This window comes from Lissotriton vulgaris, chromosome 5 (genome assembly GCF_964263255.1).
Source record: "Lissotriton vulgaris chromosome 5, aLisVul1.2, whole genome shotgun sequence".
NCBI classification, from domain to species: domain Eukaryota; kingdom Metazoa; phylum Chordata; class Amphibia; order Caudata; family Salamandridae; genus Lissotriton; species Lissotriton vulgaris.
The window spans coordinates 551,339,130-551,353,212 of NC_141693.1; positions in this window are offsets into that span (position 1 = coordinate 551,339,130).

Here is a 14,083-nt window from a genome sequence, read left to right on the forward strand (position 1 = left end):
GCCTGGGGCCCTCATTAGCAGCGTTCAAGGCCAACTAAGTCGAAAACCAGCTAAACACTAGGCAAAAATCTGGGGTAACCATAGTCAGGCATCCACCCTCCTACACCTGACGAGAGGTTAATACTTACCAACTGTAAGAGGAGAGTTGAGTGGACGGATATACATAAATCTTCCAATAAGCTGTCCACCTTATATGAAACCATTATCCTGTTCCTATTGGCCATGGAAGACTCAATTTCTAATCTTAAAACACCAATTGTACTCCGGCACTCATAATATTTACTTATGCTTTTTTAATTCAATTTGAAGCACAATTTTTTAAAATATTTTTTATATTTTGCTCAAATTACAGGAAACGACAATGTTTAAGTTATACTGGGATTCTCTCTGGTTTAATAGTTTGTATGTTATCTAGTCACTACACAGTATCTAGCCCATACAATGTTTCTGGATAGGCATTATGTATATATCGGCTTGATATACATTCCAAGTAAAATGCTCATACATTTGTTGTAAAATGTAAACAATAACATGTTAGTAACTTAATTTCTAAAGTTGGCATATACATCTCCCTTATGCAAGTTGCTGAGATCAACAAAGCACTGACATCTACACTGGCCAACATTTTCTTCCCAATTAGTAGAACAAGAAAGCATGAAAAGGTCCCACATGCTTGGTTTGATGAAAGCTGACGAAATACCAAGTTAGATATCAAATACAAGGATAGGTCCTTAATCTGAGAAAAACGGGCGATATTCAAAAACATCATTGCTGATGCCCAAAAAAATGGGAGCTGGATAAATGGGACTGCCTGAGAAGGGCTTTAAATAATAATGACATAAAGTCCTTTTGGAATGTAGTAAACCTGGGCTGTTGTGAAGAGAAACAGCAAATTGAACCCAATATTACATCAGACATCTGGAAGACACATTTTGAGGCCCTCTATTCAAGGTTGGAGGATGAGAGCGGTAGACTAGCCAATGAGTTCCCCCCTCCACAGAATCCCTGCATTGAGGCCCCCGAGATAACTTTAATAGAGATCTCCAGTGCTGTAAGCAAAGTAGCCCAGTCTAAAGCCCCGGGGCTAGACAAGATCCCAGGGGACCTTTTTCATAGTGTACCTACCATCTGGGCCCCTGAACACGCTATTTTGCAGGGAATGGCAATTTCCGCAACTTGGACTGGTGCGGAAATCTTGCCAAGCTATAAAAAAGGTTCACCACTTCTTCCCATAAACTATAGACCTATAAGTCTAATTGAAGTCAGCCAAAAAGTCTTTGCTTGAGTACTGAGCCAATTCCAAGCTGGCTTTAGAGAAAAGACGTCCACATTAGACCAAATTTTCAGGCTCCAACTCCTGTATTGGAAGACGGTGTCTATAGAGGGTGGCAGCCTCTACTTAACCTTCGTGGACCTAAAATGTGTGTTTGATCTGATGCCAAGAGACAAATCAAATTGTGGGAAATCTGGAGTGAACTGGGGCCCCCAGTCTATCTATGTCATCTGTTAAAGCGGCTCCATGAAGGCAATTTCGCCCAAATTAGGTTAGGCAAACACGGAGATCTGTCCACGCGTATACCCATAGACAGAGGAGTCCGACATGGTTGTGCCCTTGCCCTTACTCTTTACTGTTTATTTATAAATGCATTGGTAGACTCATTGATGGCACGGAAGGACATTTATTATAACAACAACAATGCCTCTGACACCATAGTAGTCCCTTTTATTGACTCTGGGTTATTAAGCATTGGGTTTTTGCATTTATTATATCTTTTTTATATATTGGTTTCCACCTTCATTAATGATTCAACTTTCCTTATTTCAAATCAAATATTCCATATAAGACAAATATACATTTTACATCTATATGCACAATACATTTACTATACACCATATATACATCAAATTTAAATCGTTATACACATAATCATTCATTGATTAAAGCAAAAGAGCATTGTTATTCTTCACTCTGTCCTACTTGTACTTTCAAAGTTAACTGACTGGGGTCCTAGCCTCTTTTTCCCTCAGTCGCATCTGTTTCTCAAGTCCTAGATAGGGTCGGAGATGTCACTTCATGCAGTTATGCTCTGCCATGAGTTTTAATCCTTTGAGTTATTAGTTCTCATAAGGGGAAATCTAAATGCGTAAAGTCCTCCAATCCACTAATCCTTGCCAACGCGTTTCGACCGTCTTTTATTAGGACCAAAAAAGTTTTCATGTGCGGTCTTCCTCAGGGCTGTGTGCTTTGTCTGCAGGACATCATGATACACCTAAATGATGTAATAGTTCATTTCAGTATGTGTATGTACTGGGGAGCTTAAAAACATCTGTATGTGATTTGAATCTATGTTGTCACGTACCCTTGTTGTTCTTCATCTGTTATGGGCAGTTTAATTCTCTCAGTCCAGGAGTATTCTGTTTTCTTGTTTGCGGTTTCTTTTCCTATGGAGGTAAGAAAGGGGGGTGTGTGATTAGTACGGGTTTGTTCTTATTGTGTGTCGCCCAGGTTCTTTTTCTGTATGATTGTCAGCTTGTTTACTAGAGACTTGGGGCTGGGGTTTCCGCTACTCTGTTGGTGTGCTCCCATTTACATTAATTGAAGCGGCTCAGCGGTGTACGCCTGTTGCTCCTCTTCCGATTCGTGCAGTTTCCTCTACTATGTTGGTGTGCTCCCATTGTTTAATAGAAGAGGCTCGGCGGTGTGCGCCTGTTGGTCCCCTTCTGATGCGGGCGGATCTGGTGCTATCGCGTATCTCCAAAAGCCTCTTTTTGTGTTTGTTGCCGGAAATAATGGAGATTGATATAGGACTTTTGGATGCTTGGGTGCTTGGTTATGCGCGTTTACGGCACCTTCGCTTTCCGTGGGTTACCCCCTTCTCTATCTTATTTTTCAAAATTTTGTGCGGGCTGGCAGTCTTATCGGGGTTTCATACCTGTTTGTTCTTTGTCTTGTGCTCAGTCCCAAACGAGCTTCCGGGTGTAGAGGCGTCTACGGGCTGGGCTCCGTTACTGCTTGCGCATTTCTGCGTTGATAGACCTTTTGCGATTGGCTGAAACTAGCTTTGTTACGATTGGTTGTTTTTGGCGTTCCGTTTGGTTGGGGTGTATCCTTGTGTTTCATGCTTTGTTATTGTCTGTTTATTTTACTGGTTGCTGGGCGACGGATTCGTGTATCTGACTATTGTTTTGGTGGAGTATTGATTTGGTGGCCCCTCCGGAACTGAGGGGTGCCAGAAAATTATTGTATGTGTTGATTACCTCCTACGTATGCCTCATACAGAGATCCTTTTATCCATAGTTAGTTAACTCTGACATTTCGTTTAGTCCGTTTCCCATTGTTCCCAGGTACAGGATGGTTCTCGCTTCCATTCTTGATAAGGTATTCTCTATATTTCTACCTTTGATGTGTTTTAACACTGTCCATTTAAGGTCTTCTGGTCTATGGCCTTTTTCTATGCAATGTGATACCATGGGTGCATTAGGTGTTTTGCACCGGATCCTTTAACGATGTAGAGAGATGCGTGTTTTCACGGGTTGAGTAGTTTTCCCAATGTACGCCTTTGCACATAGACATATGATGCAATATATGACGTTGTGTGTGTTACAGTTGGTAAAGTCTTCATGTCTTATGTATTTGTTGCCATATATGAACTTGGTGCCTTCTATAGTGCTGGCACATGATATGCAATTACCGCATTTTTTATGTCCCTGGATGGGTGGTAAGGTCAACATGGACCTGAGGGACGTTTCTTGTCTTGGTATGGACGTGTCCGCTCTCACCAGTTTGTTCTTTATGTTTCCATTCTTTTTTAAGGCAAAGATTGGTGTATTTTCGAAGGGTTTCAGACCTTTCACCGTGTTCCAATTCTTTCGAACAATCTTCTGGATATCACTTGTAGCCCCTGAGAATGTAGTGGCACACACCATGGGTGTTTCTTCTTTCTTTTCTCTAGGGGTTAAGAGAGATTCGCGGGGGGTAAACCAGGCTCTTTTCATAGCTCTTTTTAGTAGCTTTTTTGGATAATCTCTCTCCAATAGTTTTCTTAAGAGTTCTTTTGCGTTGGTGAAGTAATCTTCTTTCTTCGAGCAATTTCTCCTTAGTCTGAAGAACTGGCTTAGGGGTAGATTTTCCCTGAGGTTGCGTTGGTGGAAGCTTGTGAAGTGTAGGAACGTATTCCTATCTGTCTCTTTTGAGTACAAGGATGTATGCATTTGACCATCTTCGTGTCTCACCATCAGATCCAAAAAGTTTATTTCTCTTTTGTTTGAGGATAGTGTGAATTTGATGTTGATGTTCCTATTATTCAACCATATCGCGAATTTGTTCAGTTGTTCTTCACTCCCTCTCCAAAGCATAAAAACATTGTCTATATAACAACGCCATATTTTGATATGGCCGTCGTAGGGGTTATTAATATATATCCACTGTCCTTCATATAGTGCCATGTACATAATAGCCATCTCCGGCGCGAATGGACATCCCATTGCGGTTCCCATTACTTGCATGTACTGGACGTTGTTGCAGGTGAAGAAATTGTACTTTAGGCATATCTCTGCTAGTTTAAGCAAGAAGTCCGAAGGATCATTATGCGGTCTTTCTCTTTTTTCTAAGAAATATTCTAGGGCCTCCAGTCCTTCTTCTTGGGGGATGTTGGAGTATGGGCTTACTATATCCATAGTTACCAGTATTTCATTTTTCTCATCAAATGGCTGTTGTTCCAAGAAATTGATTGCTTGCATCGTATCTTTGATGTAGCTTGCTGTAGAGCACACCAAGGGTTTTAGGAACATGTCAACGTATTTAGCGGGGCGCTCAGGTATTGAATTCACTCCCGAGATGATGGGGCGTCCTGGCGGATTCCTTGGATCTTTGTGGATCTTGGGGAGGACATACAAAATCGGAGTTCTTGGTGTTTGGTTGATGAGATATATCCCCTCTTTTTTGGATAGCCATCCTTCTTGTTCGCCAAGCTCTTTTAGCTTGGTTAACTTTTCTTTTATCTTCATGTTCCAGTCTTCTTCTGTTTGACCGTAATATCTCTCATCTGATAGTTGTCTTTGTACTTCTGATTCATACATTACGCGGGGTAAGATCACAATACCACCGCCCTTGTCCGCAGGCTTTATTATGAGGTCTTTGTTTTCCTTCAATTGTTCCAAGCCCAATTTTTCTTCTTTTCGTAGATTCCATTTAGTGAAGTACTTCTTTTTCTTATCTAAGTTATCGATATCACGCAGTACATTTCGTTCGAATGTCAGAAGTTCTATTGGCATCATACTTGTCTGTTGAAAGAATGTAGAGGCATTCTTTAGGCCAGAATAGTTGCGAGAAATCATGATCTCTTGATCTTGAAAGAATATTTTGAGGCGCATTTTGCGAAATAGTTGAATTACCTCCAATTTAGACTGGCATACGTCTGGTTTGACTGTGGGGATGAAGGATAGGCCTTTGTTTAGGACATTGATCACATGAGGTGTTAGAATGTGATCTGACAAGTTAAACATTGCTCCTTCACTTCTGGGTACCATCTGTAGGTGTTCCGTCTGGTCGTGATTTCTCCTTGGAATTGGTTGGATCGTCGGTTGAACCATCTGTTGCCTCGTGGTCGACCCCTTGCTCTGCCTGTCCCTCTGTCTAAAAAAGGTGCCGGTTGGTAGAATTGGCGCGGTTGGTCGTTTCTGTTGCCAGTGGGTGGTTCGGTGTCACTTGAGTTGTCTGACAATGAGGAGGCGTCTGAAAATGTAACGAACTGTCTTCGACTTCTTCCACCGTATGTTCTCAGTACCCCTGTATTCTGTGTTTGTTTGTAAAAGTCTTTTTCCAGATATGGGTACGTTTTCTTTTCTGAATAGTTCAAGATGTCTCTTTGCAATTTCTGTCTTTTTGTATCTTCAGTAATTTTCTGGAAGGTTTGATTTTCTTTCTCTAATTTTGCCAGTAGTGCTTGAGCGTTTTCTACTGCTCTGTTATTTAAGAAGGCTTCTTCAAGTTTTCTAATCAATTCTTGTTCCTTCAGACCCAACCTTTCTGCTGTTTTGATAGAGTGGAACATCCAGTCTCTGGAACACTTTGTACCAATGTGGCTGAAACCTTCTAGATATTCGGGATCTTCAATGAAGATCACTGGAACATTTTTTCACCTGGAGTCCTACCGGCGTTGTTCCTGCCCTCAAATGTTCCAATAGTACTTCTCCGTGAAGTGATGTTCGAATTTGTTTTTTTTTCAGGCGGGTAATTTTTTCTAGTTCAGTTGTTTGACTTGAATTAATTGCTGTATTTCCTGGGTTCAATGTCAACGGACGTCTGAGTAGGGCTTCTATGTCCTCTTCTCTTATACTCAATGTTTTTGGTTCACACATTTATTCAAGATGTTTGGTTCTGGGATTCACCAATGTGTGTTATTGGGTGGGTACGTGATCAAAAAGGGGGGGATTGTGTTGACTGTTTGTGTTCGGAATGAGGTAGTACCAATATACTGCTTTTTGCAATGGAAGGGTTAATCACCCAATGCCAAGAGAGCCTAATCTCTATCTGTCTGAAATAAATTCAAGTAGTTCCCTCGTAGACTGTTGTCTACACAGAGTTTAGGCATATAGTAAGGGGATTGATGCACCCAGTTTAGAGAACAGCAATGATGTTTGCTGATGATACTCTTTTGCTCTCTAAATAACCTATAGGCTTACAGAGGATCCTCAACAACTTCAACGCCTTCTGTAAATGTAGAGGGCTTGAGATCAACACCCAGGAGACCAAATTTATGGTCTTCAATACAGTTAGCAGTACCTGACCAAACCTGTGCTTACAAGGCATACCTCTGGAGAAGGTGTCCATATTTGAGTATCTCGGGGTCACCCTAACAGAAAAGATGGACTGGGGAGCTCAAATTAAAAAAAGCATTTTAAAGTTTGCTCAGACCACAGGGGTTTGTCTAAGTTATTTAGGAATTCCATCTATAAACCTGTTGACCCGGTAGTTGAAGTTTAGAAAGTTCAAGGTAGGGGTGCCGCTATGTACAGGTCTGACATTTGTGGTCACTGTTCTCCTTGCACCATAACAAAGACCGACAACACTTTTTTAGGCAGTTATTTGGTCTTCCCCTCAGCTCCCTCTTTACACCACTTTGCATGGATCTTTTGGCTACTCCGGAACTGGTTAAATATAAAGTAGAGCTGAGGGAAGTCTTGAGCCTTCACAGTGTGGGCAAACTGCCTTGGCTAGTCCATGTCAGGGACACACTTTTGGCTAATAGTAGACCACATCAATGGTACAATGCTGAGACAGCTTACCTCACAATATCCAGGAAGGAATTGGCACAGCGTTATAGGGTGAGTATACTTGCACATCTGCAGAGGAGCCCTACAACTGGCTCACTTACAGCAGTATTCCTGGGAATCAAAGATCAGTGTAGCTTTAAGCCCGTATTCAAGGGCATTCATCCCGCCCTAGCCAGGAAGCTATACTTACAATTTCGGAATGGGGTTCTCCCGCTGCATGCCTTCACAAATAAATGAGCAGGTTCGACCCCATTGGGTTATCCGGCCTACAGCAATGTATAAGAGACAGAACTCCATGTATTCTTTTTCTGTCCGGGCTATAGGAAGGCTAGGCATCAATGGTTGATCCAGCTAATCAGAAATCTGGGATCCCAGCACTGTGCAGATGCATTTAGGTTATTGAAATATAACACTTATATGCCCATTGTATTTGCGGTTTTGTTTTTTTCTTCTCTATGTGGGGTGCACGCAAAAAGATTTTGATTACCAACTCTCAGGAACATGCTGACAACCCCACAATGTTTTAACTGGATTTGGTTCCTTTTTCTTCATTTTTAATATTTATGGTTTTTATGTGTCTTTTTAGAGGTTGTAAGTTGACTGACAATTGCTTTTAATAATGTCTTATACTTGTATACATCTAAGTCTATTTTAGTGGGTGCTGGCTTTTGTGATGGCAATTTTTAATTCAAGGCTAGGGGGTCTGGGCATGTGCCCATGGGGACCATCTTAATGAAATGTTACTGTAATGCTAATGCACTTTTATGACCACCGGCTCAAAAAAGTTTCTTTGATTGATTGATAAGGTATTTGTGCACACACAGTAACACAGTGAAAACACCATAAAAGTACTCCACACCAGTTTAGGAAAAAAGGCGATATTTCTTAAAACCAAACCAGAACGATACAAATCCAACATAAACAAGATATGAATCATTCAATATTTAAATGCAATATTAACATTTAGTAAACAATAGCTCCAACTGGAGCTATTTGATCGCGCTTGACCGGGACAAATCCACAAGTTCAGCCTAACACCGATGGTGAGTAGGCGGTTACAGGAGTCGCATGGACCCCAGTACAGTACCTTGGATGCATCACAAAGTCAAAGGCCGGGCCAAGCGCAGAGGAGGTGAGGCATCCCGAAGGCAGGTGATGCGTCAGATCCTCACTGCTATGTAGGTCGTTGGCACACTGGCACTCGGAGACGATGCATTGCACAAAGGAGGTGAGGCGTCACTGTAGCAAAGTGATGCGTTGGTTACTGGAGGTGGTGCAGGGTCATTGAGCTGCTAAGGCCTTGGGAGGGTGAGCAGCGCAGGGGAAGTGTTGCGTTGGTTGCAGCTGCGAGACCTCAGGTCCTGAAGGCAATGCAGTGTTGATAATACGTCAATGTCATAGCACAGTGCGTTGATTCTACAGCGTCGATGTCAAACCACCAGACCACAGGCTCTGTGTAGGAGTCCCAGTAGTGAGCCACAGACTTCGGTGAAGCGGTGCTCGAGACTCACGCAGCACTGTACTTCAGAGGCACTGCGGCACCAGTTGGGCTTGCGGTGTAAGTCGTGGCCTTACATTGCACACTCAATGAGCGAGTACCACTGTTTCGGTACAGGCAGCAGGGATGCTTTAATTTCAAAGGGATTTGTGGATTCTGAAGTGACACATGGAGTCCTTGTGTCGATTTCTAGGTTGTAGCTCCAGAGTCACATCCAAGGGTCCAGGACTGGGTTTAGACCCACTTGGCAGTTCAGGATTCACAGCAGAGGAGCCCATGTGCTGATAGCAAGATGGAGGTGAAGTCTTTGATGAGCCTGAGACTTTCAACAGGAGGAAAGCTCAGCTCAAGCCCTTGAAGAAACTTTAGAAAGCAGGATTCAGAGAGTTAAGTCCAGTTCTCTCCCTTTCAGGTAAGAAGCAGCAGACAACAGGCCAACACAGCAAAGCATGCAGCAAAATGGCGTTCCCTCCTGGCAGTCGGACAGCTCTTCTTCCTGGCAGAATATCCTCAGTCCAAAAGTGTTTCTGTTTCTCCACTTATGGTGTCGGGGTCCAATACTTATACCCATTTTGGCCTTTAAAGTGGGGAGACTTCAAAGAAAGGTCTTTGTAGTACACAAGACTCTGCACTTCCTGGCCCTGGCCCGGGACACACTACATAGCGGAATGCAGTTCTTTGTTTGGGGACAGGCACAGTCCTACTCAGGTGCAAGTGTCAACTCCTCCTATCACGCTAACTCAGGGAGACCCATTAGCCCGGTGATGGGCCATCAGGATATGCAAGGGACACCTTGGCTACCTTTTGTGCGTGACTGTTTAGAGTGAATTCACAAAGGCCAACTGTCATCCAACTCAGACATGTATACTAGGGACAGGCAGGGGCACAGAATGGTTAAAGTAAGAAAATGCCAAATTTACAAAAGTGCTATTTTCAGATTTGCAATCTAAAAACCAACGCCTGCACTGCACCGCGCCCGGAGGTGCTTAAAAGAGAAGAGAGCCCTGGTGGAGCGGGGCTCTGTCGCAGATCTTTGGGGGCATATCGGAGGGGCATACCTGATTCCTCCCGGTCCTGCTGTCGCTTCATTCCCGCTGCTGCACCCGGCCATCAGCGCAGCATGGACGGACTGGGGGACTACATCTCCCGTGAGCCCTTGCGGCGGAAGCCGCCACCACCTGCACGCACCGCTCCCGGAGGCGCTTAAAAGAGAAGAGAGCTCCGGTGGAGCGGGGCTCTGTGGCAGATCTTTGGGGGCATATCGGAGGGGCATACCTGATTCCTCCCGGTCCTGCTGTCGCTTCATTCCCGCTGCTGCACCCGGTCATCAGCGCAGCGTGGACGGACTGGAGGACTACATCTACCGTGAGCCCTTGCGGCAGAAGCCGCCACCACCTGCACTGCACCGCGCCCGGAGGCGCTTAAAAGAGAAGAGAGCCCCCGCGTCGCGGGATCGCACGCGGGTCATGCCGAGTTAAGCCCGAGACAAGGGCGGGACAGTCTGTGACAGTCTGGGACAGACAGGGGCAGGGCTGGGGCCCCCCCCCTGACAACTGGTGCACCCATATTGAAGAGCTCGAGTGTCACCAAGGTACTGTCTGTAGTAGCGTTATTAACTGGGTGCAGCTCACTAAGGAAAGGGCAAGGTACTATTCTAAGAAATGGGCAAAAGGAATACAACTGAGGGGAGCAATGACACTGCTATCCAAAAAAAGGGGAAACGGGCAAAAAAATCTAAAGCACAGCACGCTGCATCAAACTGTGTACTTTCCAGTATTAAATCTCTGGTAGAGGAGTGCGAGGGGATATTGAAGGGGGCACCGAACCCAGAAGAGTTGGGCTGCTTAGATAGTCCAACTAATGGCGCGACCCTGAAAAAGAATAAAGTAATTCCTGGTATTTTTCTAAAAAAAACACTGTCCAAAAGCCCCGTGGCGGAAACTCACTCCCCCCCCCCCTCAAACACCTTCATTTCCTACCGCCCAAACACCTCAGGGATGTGACAACCTAAGAACAGGGAAGAGACCGTCGGAAATCATTGAGGGACTCGATCTGGGTGGGGAGAAGTTGGTGGGAGAAGAGGAGGTTTTATGTACCAATAGTTTTGCTGTACTTGAAGGGGAATCTAGAGAGTTGTGCGAAGTGGTACGACAAAGCACCGGCCCAAGGAAACAAACTTTAGAGGGCACTGTCGATTGCCTGAGTTGCCAGAACTTTAAAGGAAGCATCCTAAAGAAATTGGGGTCCTTGGGGGCAGAATTAACTCTAATTAAGAAAACGTTGTTAGATCTAACCAAACAGGGGGGCAAGGATGCTGAAAGAACCAGACAGCCACTATCTCCAGAGGTAACTATAAAAAACAAAAATAACAAAATCCATTGGTTGCCGCAAAGTAACAGGGCTGCTGGGTACCCAAATCCCCCTGTCATCAGGGGGAGGCTTAACCCGACAAAATCTACTACCAAGCAAGTAGCCCCTTCAACGGGCCTTAGGCCAACAGAAGGCGCTGCGGCAAAACAAGCTCCTCTAAATGAGAACATGAGGTCAGCCTCGGGATGTTATATGAATAAACCTACCCCCTATCTAGAGGCTGCAAGGCAGCAGGGCTTGCCAAATGGAGCCAAGGAACACCTGGGAATGAGAAAAAACTAAAGAGATCCAAGGGGGCGATATGATCTGGCTACGAGAGGTTCCAAAGTCATCATCGGCTAGAGCATGTCCTTATATAAACCCAGGAACAGCATCATTTATATGACAGGGGTACCGAGGTTAAAACCTAATGTCCATGAGAGTAGAGATTCCATATGCAATAAAGCCATTCACTGGCTGCGCCATGTAAGAGGGTGCAGATCAGTGATTAGGGAGGACCTGATAAAAGTTTCAAGATTGTCCCTGTTTAGTTCAACAACTGATTGCATTGAAATACAATTGAATAACATGGCATTAGCAGAAAGCTTAGTAACCCTTGAATATAGATCCTCACCCCCTGCACATTCAAAAATACAAATTAGGCAGTCTCCTTCCTGGTCTAAAGGCAGCATTAGCGATGACTCAAACCTCAACATCAATGACTGACTAGGGAATAGTATGCAATCTCACAACATACCATATACCCACCAATTACGAGCTATTGAGCATGAATATAAGATCAACGTGAATGGCCCTGTTGCAGGGGAGGAGGATCTAAATGAAGCTGCTCCGGGCTTGGGTAGAAAGTGTAGGGACACAGAGCTAAATGAGATAAGTCTACTGGAGGAAAACCTAGAGCCCCAAGCTCCTACTAAAAGTACAGATGAGAACACAAGAACAATTAATCTCATCTCCTGGAACATAGCGGGCCTCACTAAAAAACTGGACACCCCCGAATGGAACAAAATTATCGACAGGTTGGATATTTGCTTGTTCCAAGAAACATGGAGCATGATCCCTCTTCACAAAAATGGTTACGCTACCTACTTTATACCAGCAACAACGGTAGGGAGAGGCCGCCCTTCTGTCGGCCTCCACATATGGATCAGTGTGGCCCTAAACTGGGCCGTAAGGGTAGATAGGCTACCGTCAGAGGATATACTCCATCTTTCCCTTAAAGACCCACATGTAGCAACACCAGTAGAACTATTCTGTGTATAAGCCAGGGGTACCCCGGGTGGTCACATCTCCCAAACAATAGCAGTTCTCGAGACAGCTCTAGCAGGCATTCACCCCCTGGCCACTGTCATTATAGGTGGAGATATGAACTGTACATATGAACCCCTAGCTGAAGAAGATCTGGCGGAGCCAGCGACGAGGACATAAGGCATTCCATCCCTCCACTAAACCTGGCCCCCATTAAGAAATGGTCTGCTAGAGCCATACAACTGAATGCCCTAACGCAAGAACATAAACTACGTGCTCTAAATGGGAGGACATTGAAGCGATGACATATAACATACTATCTTGCCCGCCACGCATTGATTATATCATGCTCGACATTAGTTCCTGGGGGAACCTAATAGATATGGAGGTTTTGGAAATGCAGGATAGTGACCACAATCCACTTTGTATGAAAATTAAAGGGCTAAACAAAGTGGTATCGAGGATTGGCCCATCAATGCTCTCTAAAGAAGTAACCGTCACACACTGTAATCGAAAGCTAATATGGAATAAAGTCCGTGTAATGAAAATACACTCTCTAGCATTAAGGAGTTAGTACAAGCAGGAATAATTGATCTAGCGGCCTCTGAGACCATGAAGACAACCGTTCAGGTTGTAAACCAGCTGACACCTATAAAAATCTAACAGAGAAGATCGGGGCCTTCTTTATGATGGGTGCGAAGAGAGGGCTCCCCAAGAGTAATTTTGGTAAGAAGGGAACCCCATGGTACACTACAGTTTGCAGGGCTAAGAGAAAGGCGATTGCATTTGCAATTAGGAAGAAAGACCCACTAGCTGTAAGAGAAGCCTGAAAAGACTACCATAGAACCATCAAACTGGCTAAAAAGGAGTGGGAGGAAGACTACTGACAAGAACTCAAAAAAGTGACCTGCTTGAATGATTCCACTATGTTTTGGAATTTAATAAATAGTTATGAGAAAGGAGGTGCAGGACCTATGCCAATCCATATCACTGAAGATCAATGGTACTTGCACTTCGCAAAATTGTATTGTGAGGCAGAACCCTTAGGGCAAGGCACAGCACCAACAAACACCCTTACACTAGAGCCCTCTGATAAATCTGAACCTTTTCTCGCTAGGGAAGTGCAAGAGGCCATCTTAAACATTTCCCCGGGCAAAGCAGCTGGCCCGGATGGGCTACCTGGCGACCTACTCCTGTATGCACCCGAATTGTGGTCGGACTTCATCGTCCTCCTAATGAATTTCTAACTCCAGGGACATCCTATCCCGGATTTTTGGAAGGGCGCGGAGGTAGTGACCATATTCAAGAAGGGCAACAGGGAGGACCCTGCCAACTATAGACCAATAAGTCTAATCGATGTAATTCAGAAAGTAGTTGGCAGGGTCATTGTCACAAGAATAGGAGCCTGGGCTGAGGAAGGTAGGATGTTCTCCCATTTTCAGGCCGGTTTTAGACAGAACATGGGAACAATTGACCAGGTCTTTTGGTTTTGTGCTGTATATTGGAAGACGGTGTCTGTTGCCAAGGGCAGCCTTTACCTGGCTTTCATCGATCTAAAAACGGCATTCGACCTAGTTCCACGTGAAAAGCTATGGAAGGTGCTTGTTGACATGGGGTTCCCCACGTACATTTGGAGCTGATTGTAAGGATACACCAAGGAAATTATGCCAGGATCAGATGGGGGGGACCAAGGGC